Consider the following 7,565-nt stretch of genomic DNA (forward strand, 5'->3'; position numbering starts at 1 on the left):
AACCTCCAACGGTTACAGGGATTCCCCATCCCATAGCCTCTCACATTTAGTACAGCCTGGCTACACCCTTGAATTTAATTAATTGCCAAAAAATGTCAAAATCCTGTCTACATTTTAGTATTTTGATTATTTTTTTTTCATTGAGTAAGACCCTTTTGAGCTATTTAAACACTGTAAATATCCGTAAAGCTATATGCATGTATACAATATTGATATCCCCAGCATGCACAATTAAGTTATGCATTATCTTTTACCATTGTTAATTTTAACATACAAGAAAATACTGTAATTTACACTTACCTGAAAAATGTGTAGTCAATGACAGAGAATAATAAGTGGCAGATTTCAAATCCAGGCATTTAAGGCTCACCAGTTTAATACTTGACTAGTCCAAATAAACAGGAACTTCAGAGTCTTGGACAAGTTTTGTTTTGGCGAGTCTTCATGTCCACATCCAACTTTTTCTCCTAGCCAAGAATGACATTTCAAGCACTAAGTTTATTTAGTTCAAATAATTGTACATTGAATGATTTTTTACCATTTTTTGATATGGCACGTCACATAGTAAACACATCTATAATTTTCGACTTGATGTATATTGAAGTAGTGGTGGGATTATTGTTTATATAAATGATAAAATTTCAATTCATGTTGACCTTGTTAAAACTACTGATGACTGCATTTTGTGGTTGAAATTAAAAGGTGTATTTTTCCATATGAATAAAGACATATTTGTTTGTTTGTTGTACAATGTGCCTCATGGTAGCAGTAGAGAAGTATATCAGGAAATTAGTATATTTGACTTATTAATTAATGATATTATTTATATAGAAAATAAGTATGGGGATGGTTGTAACTTTATTTTGACTGGGGATTGGAATGCTAGGACAGGTGAAAAGGCTGATTATGTTGATAATGAAGATATACATGTTTTGAATTTATTACCTGATGATATGGATGATGATCTGCCTAGAAATAATAAAGACAAAATTGTTAATGAATATGGGAAAAATATGTTAGAATTTTGTAAAACAACTGGTTTGAGAATTTTGAATGGAAGGTGTGGTTTAGATGATAAAAATGGTAATTATACATGTATAAATGCACAAGGGTGTAGTGTAGTGGATTATGTTTTATGTAAAACAGACTTGTTTGAATATATATCAGCATTTGAAGTCAAAGAACCAAATATCATATCAGACCATTGTGTGGTCAGTTTTAGCATAAAAGCTAGTGTGCCAGATGATAATATCCTTAATAATGATAACCATGCTATTAACAGTGTATCCTTTAGATATAAATGGGATACTGATCAGAAAGATGTGTTTTACAGTCTTTATGTGAAGAGTGTAATGTTGATAAATTTGCTAGGTTACATGAAGAAATAAATATTTCTAGAGACAATAATGATTTAGATGTTAACCTTCAGTCATTAACAGATATTATGGACAATATATGTAGTCCTTTGTTTAAAAAAATATCGGAAATAGTAAAAATAAAAATATTATTTTAAATGATGTAAAAAAAAAGATGCAGACTATTTTGATGAAGACTGCAAAGACTTGAAAAAAAGGTATTATAAATGCTTGAATAATTTTAGACAACTTTCTAGTGATGAAAATAGAATAAAGATGGTGCAGGCTAGAAGTAACTTTAAAAAAACAATCAGAAAAAAGATTTTTTTGTATGATAAATCACAATCACATAAATTGGAATCAATGAGATTTTGTAATGCTAAGTTGTATTGGAAGATGTTAAAAGGTCACAGAGTACAAAAAACATGCTCACTAACATCAAATGATTTTATTGAGTACTTTATGTCCATACATGATCCTGAATCTGTATTTTATCAGCCGTATGAAGATGTGTTGCATTTTAATGAAAGGTATTTAGATGGTGAGTTAAATATTATGTTCCAGGAATTAAATGTCCCTTTTACGGTTGTAGTAGTTAGAAAAGCTTGTACAAAACTTAATAATGGTAAAGCCAGTGGGCCAGATTATTTTATAAATGAGTTCTACAAATTTGGATGTCATAATGAAGCATTTTGTAATGTTTTATGTGCAATGTTTAATAAGTTATTTGATTGTGGTTATTACCCAGACAAATGGTCAGAAGGATTTATTATACCACTTCATAAGAAAGGGGCTTTAAATGAACCGAGTAATTATAGGGGTATAACTTTGTTAAGCTCGGTGGGAAAATTGTTTACAAAAATATTGAATACTAGACTTAGTGAATGGGCAGAAAATTATCATGTGTATATTGAGACCCAGGCTGGTTTTAGGCAAAAGATGGGCACTATTGATAATATATTTGTATTACATAGTATAATCACATGTTTACTTGATAGCAATAAGAAATTATATGCAGCATTTGTTGACTTTTCCAAAGCTTTTGATTATGTTGTTAGAGATATACTCTGGTATAAATTGATAAAACTTGGTGTTAGGGGAAAGATGTTAGATATTATACGTTCTATGTATATGAATGTTAAGTCAAAAGTGAAATATAACAATGAATTAAGTAATGATTTTTCATGTTTATTAGGGGTACGCCAAGGAGAATCTCTATCTCCGTTTTTATTCTCAATGAATCTTAATGATATAGAAGTATTTATGTACTAATAACTATCAAGGTATTGATTTTGATGTGTTTAAAATATTTATATTACTCTATGCTGATGATATCGTTTTGCTATCTGATACAGAGCCAGGATTACAAGAAGGGTTGTTATTATTAGAAAATTATTGTGAAAGATCGAAATTAAGTGTGAATCCAGACAAAACGAAGGTTATGGTGTTTAGAAAAGGAGGAAGATTAAGTAGAAATGTAAAATTTATGTATAAGGGTAGAGAATTAGACATAGTGGATAGATTTACTTACCTTGGTATAGTTTTCAGACCTGGAGGTTCTTTTTCAAAAACCTTTGATGCTTTGTCAGGACAAGCACTTAAGGCGGTTTTTAGGCTTAAAAGTTGTATATCTAAATATCCTTGCATTTCAGTTAAGCATAGATTGGATCTTTTCGATAAACTTATTTATCCAGTCTTGAGTTACGTATCGGAAATATGGGATCTTAGTAACAGTCTTCAAATTGAACGAATACACTTACGTTTTTGTAAAGAATTGTTAGGAGTGCGATTACAGACCCAAAATAATTTTGTTTATGGTGAACTTGGAAGAACCTCATTATTATGTAAAAGGTCGATTTATGTCATAAGATATTGGTTAAAGATTGTAACAATGGACACTGTAAAATATGTTAAACTTATGTATGATAAACTTTATATGCACTTAGAGGAAAATCCACATTTCAAGTCCTGGGCTTACAATGTAAGACAGTTGTTACAAGCATTAGGTTTTAATGATGTATGGCTTAGTCAAGGTGTTGGTGACATAAATTTGTTTCTAAATATGTAAGTATTCGTGACTGTGTACTTTCCAGAATTCATTATGCGCTACAGTCAACACACTTTGTGAGTAATTTCTAAATACGTGGTAATTCAGTTTTGATGTTTAATGATGTTACGTTTTACGTACACTATACATCACTAAGCATTAGTTTAACAATATAAACTGTGTAGCTTAGTAAAGATCACGACTATTTATGTACGAAGTGTTCCTAAGTTGCAAATATCTGAACGGATGAATACATATGATAGACGCACGCACGGATGCTTGGTGTTCCACCTTGTACCTTTCACAGCGTGTCGGATGCGTGTAAACATCGCTGTAGATATAACTTACTTTAAATCATACTGCAAAAGTCTTAATCAAGCCATGACTTTACATACTCAGCATTGACTACATCCCTTATATATCCCTTATAAAAGGTCCGACATAGTGACGGCATGTTTAAATGGCCTCATACAGTGATGGGATGTTTAAATGGCCCCATACAGTGATGTGGTGTTTGAAAGAACTCATACAGTGATGGGTGGTTTGAATGGACTCATACAGTGATGTGGTGTTAAAATGGACTCATACAGTGATGTGGTGTTTAAATGGACTCATACAGTGATGTGATGTTTAAATGGACTCATACAGTGATGTGGTGTTTAAATGGACTCATACAGTGATGGGGTGTTAAAATGGACTCATACAGTGATGTGGTGTTTAAATGGACTCATACAGTGATGTGGTGTTTAAATGGACTCATACAGTGATGGGGTGTTTCAATGGACTCATACAGTGTTGGGTGGTTTCAATGGACTCATACAGTGTTGGGTGGTATGAATGGACTCATACAGTGTTGGTGTGTTTAAATGGACTCATACAGTGATGGGGTGTTTAAATGGACTCATACAGTAATGGGATGTTTAAATGGACTCATACAGTGATGGGTGGTTTAAATGGACTCATACAGTGATGGGTGGTTTAAATGGCCCCATACAGTGATGTGGTGTTAAAATGGACTCATACAGTGATGGGGTGTTTAAATGGACTCATACAGTGATGGGGTGTTTAAATGGACTCATACAGCGATGGGATGTTTAAATGGACTCATACAGTGATGGGATGTTTAAATGGACTCATACAGTGATGGATGGTTTGAATGGACTCATACAGTGATGGGGTGTTTAAATGGACTCATACAGTGATGGGATGTTTAAATGGCCTCATACAGTGATGGGATGTTTAAATGGACGCATACAGTGATGGGGTGTTTAAATGGACTCATACAGTGATGGGATGTTTAAATGGACTCATACAGTGATGGGTGGTTTAAATGGACGCATACAGTGATGGGGTGTTTAAATGGACTCATACAGTGATGGGATGTTTAAATGGACTCATACAGTGATTGGGTGTTTAAATGGACTCATACAGTGATGGGGTGTTTAAATGGACTCATACAGTGATGGGATGTTTAAATGGACTCATACAGTGATGGGATGTTTAAATGGACTCATACAGTGATGTGTGGTTTAAATGGACTCATACAGTGATGGGATGTTTAAATGGACTCATACAGTGATGGGTGGTTTAAATGGACTCATACAGTGATGGGGTGTTTAAATGGACTCATACAGTGATGGGTGGTTTAAATGGACTCATACAGTGATGGGTGGTTTAAATGGATTCATACAGTGATGGGTGGTTTAAATGGACTCATACAGTGATGGGTGGTTTAAATGGACTCATACAGTGATGGGTGGTTTAAATGGACTCATACAGTGATGGGTGGATAAAATGGACTCATACAGTTATGGGTGGTTTAAATGGACTCATACAGTGATGGGATGTTTAAATGGCCCCATACAGTGATGTGGTGTTTGAATGGACTCATACAGTGATGGGATGTTTAAATGGACTCATACAGTGATGGGGTGTTTAAATGGACTCATACAGTGATGGGATGTTTAAATGGACTCATACAGTGATGTGGTGTTTAAATGGACTCATACAGTGATGGGGTGTTTAAATGGACTCATACAGTGATGGGTGGTTTAAATGGACTCATACAGTGATGTGGTGTTTAAATGGACTCATACAGTGATGTGGTGTTTAAATGGACTCATACAGTGATGTGGTGTTTAAATGGACTCATACAGTGATGTGGTGTTTAAATGGACTCATACAGTGATGTGGTGTTTAAATGGACTCATACAGTGATGGGATGTTTAAATGGACTCATACAGTGATGGGGTGTTTAAATGGACTCATACAGTGATGTGGTGTTTAAATGGACTCATACAGTGATGGGTGGCTTAAATGGACTCATACAGTGATGGGTGGTTTAAATGGACTCATACAGTGATGGGTGGTTAAAATGGCCTCATACAGTGATGGGATGTTTAAATGGACTCATACAGTGATGTGGTGTTTAAATGGACTCATACAGTGATGTGGTGTTTAAATGGACTCATACAGTGATGGGTGGTTTAAATGGACTCATACAGTGATGGGTGATTTAAATGGACTCATACAGTGATGGGTGGTTTAAATGGACTCATACAGTGATGGGTTGTTTAAATGGACTCATACAGTGATTGGATGTTTAAATGGACTCATACAGTGATGGGTGGTTTAAATGGACTCATACAGTGATGGGTTGTTTAAATGGACTCATACAGTGATGGGTGGTTTAAATGGACTCATACAGTGATGGGTGGTTTAAATGGACTCATACAGTGATGTGGTGTTTAAATGGACTCATACAGTGATGGGTTGTTTAAATGGACTCATACAGTGATGGGATGTTTAAATGGACTCATACAGTGATGGGGTGTTTAAATGGACTCATACAGTGATGGGATGTTTAAATGATCTCATACAGTGATGTGGTGTTTGAATGGACTCATACAGTGATGGGTGGTTTAAATGGCCTCATACAGTGATGGGTGGTTTAAATGGACTCATACAGTGATGGGATGTTTAAATGGACTCATACAGTGATGTGGTGTTTGAATGGACTCATACAGTGATGGGATGTTTAAATGGACTCATACAGTGATGTGGTGTTTGAATGGACTCATACAGTGATGTGGTGTTTGAATGGACTCATACAGTGATGGGATGTTTAAATGGACTCATACAGTGATGTGGTGTTTGAATGGACTCATACAGTGATGGGTGGTTTAAATGGACTCATACAGTGATGGGATGTTTAAATGGACTCATACAGTGATGTGGTGTTTGAATGGACTCATACAGTGATGTGGTGTTTGAATGGACTCATACAGTGATGGGATGTTTAAATGGACTCATACAGTGATGTGGTGTTTGAATGGACTCATACAGTGATGTTGTGTTTAAATGGACTCATACAGTGATGGGGTGTTTAAATGGACTCATACAGTGATGTGGTGTTTGAATGGACTCATACAGTGATGTGGTGTTTGAATGGACTCATACAGTGATGGGATGTTTAAATGGACTCATACAGTGATGTGGTGTTTGAATGGACTCATACAGTGATGGGTGGTTTAAATGGACTCATACAGTGATGGGATGTTTAAATGGACTCATACAGTGATGGGGTGTTTGAATGGACTGATACAGTGATGTGGTGTTTGAATGGACTCATACAGTGATGTGGTGTTAAAATGGACTCATACATTGATGGGGTGTTAAAATGGCCCCATACAGTGATGGGATGTTTAAATGGCCCCATACAGTGATGTGGTGTTAAAATGGACTCATACAGTGATGTGGTGTTAAAATGGACTCATACAGTGATGGGTGGTTTAAATGAACTCATACAGTGATGGGGTGTTTAAATGGACTCATACAGTGATGGGATGTTTAAATGAACTCATACAGTGATGTGGTGTTTGAATGGCCTCATACAGTGATGGGTGGTTTAAATGGCCTCATACAGTGATGGGGTGTTTAAATGGCCTCATACAGTGATGGGTGGTTTAAATGGACCCATACAGTGATGTGGTGTTTAAATGGCCTCATACAGTGATGGATGTTTAAATGGACTCATACAGTGATGGATGTTTAAATGGACTCATACAGTGATGGGGTGTTTAAATGGACTCATACAGTGATGTGGTGTTTAAATGGACCCATACAGTGATGGATGTTTAAATGGCCTCATACAGTGATGGATG

The sequence above is a fragment of the Mya arenaria genome, chromosome 12 (assembly GCF_026914265.1).
Source record: "Mya arenaria isolate MELC-2E11 chromosome 12, ASM2691426v1".
Lineage (NCBI taxonomy): Eukaryota > Metazoa > Mollusca > Bivalvia > Myida > Myidae > Mya > Mya arenaria.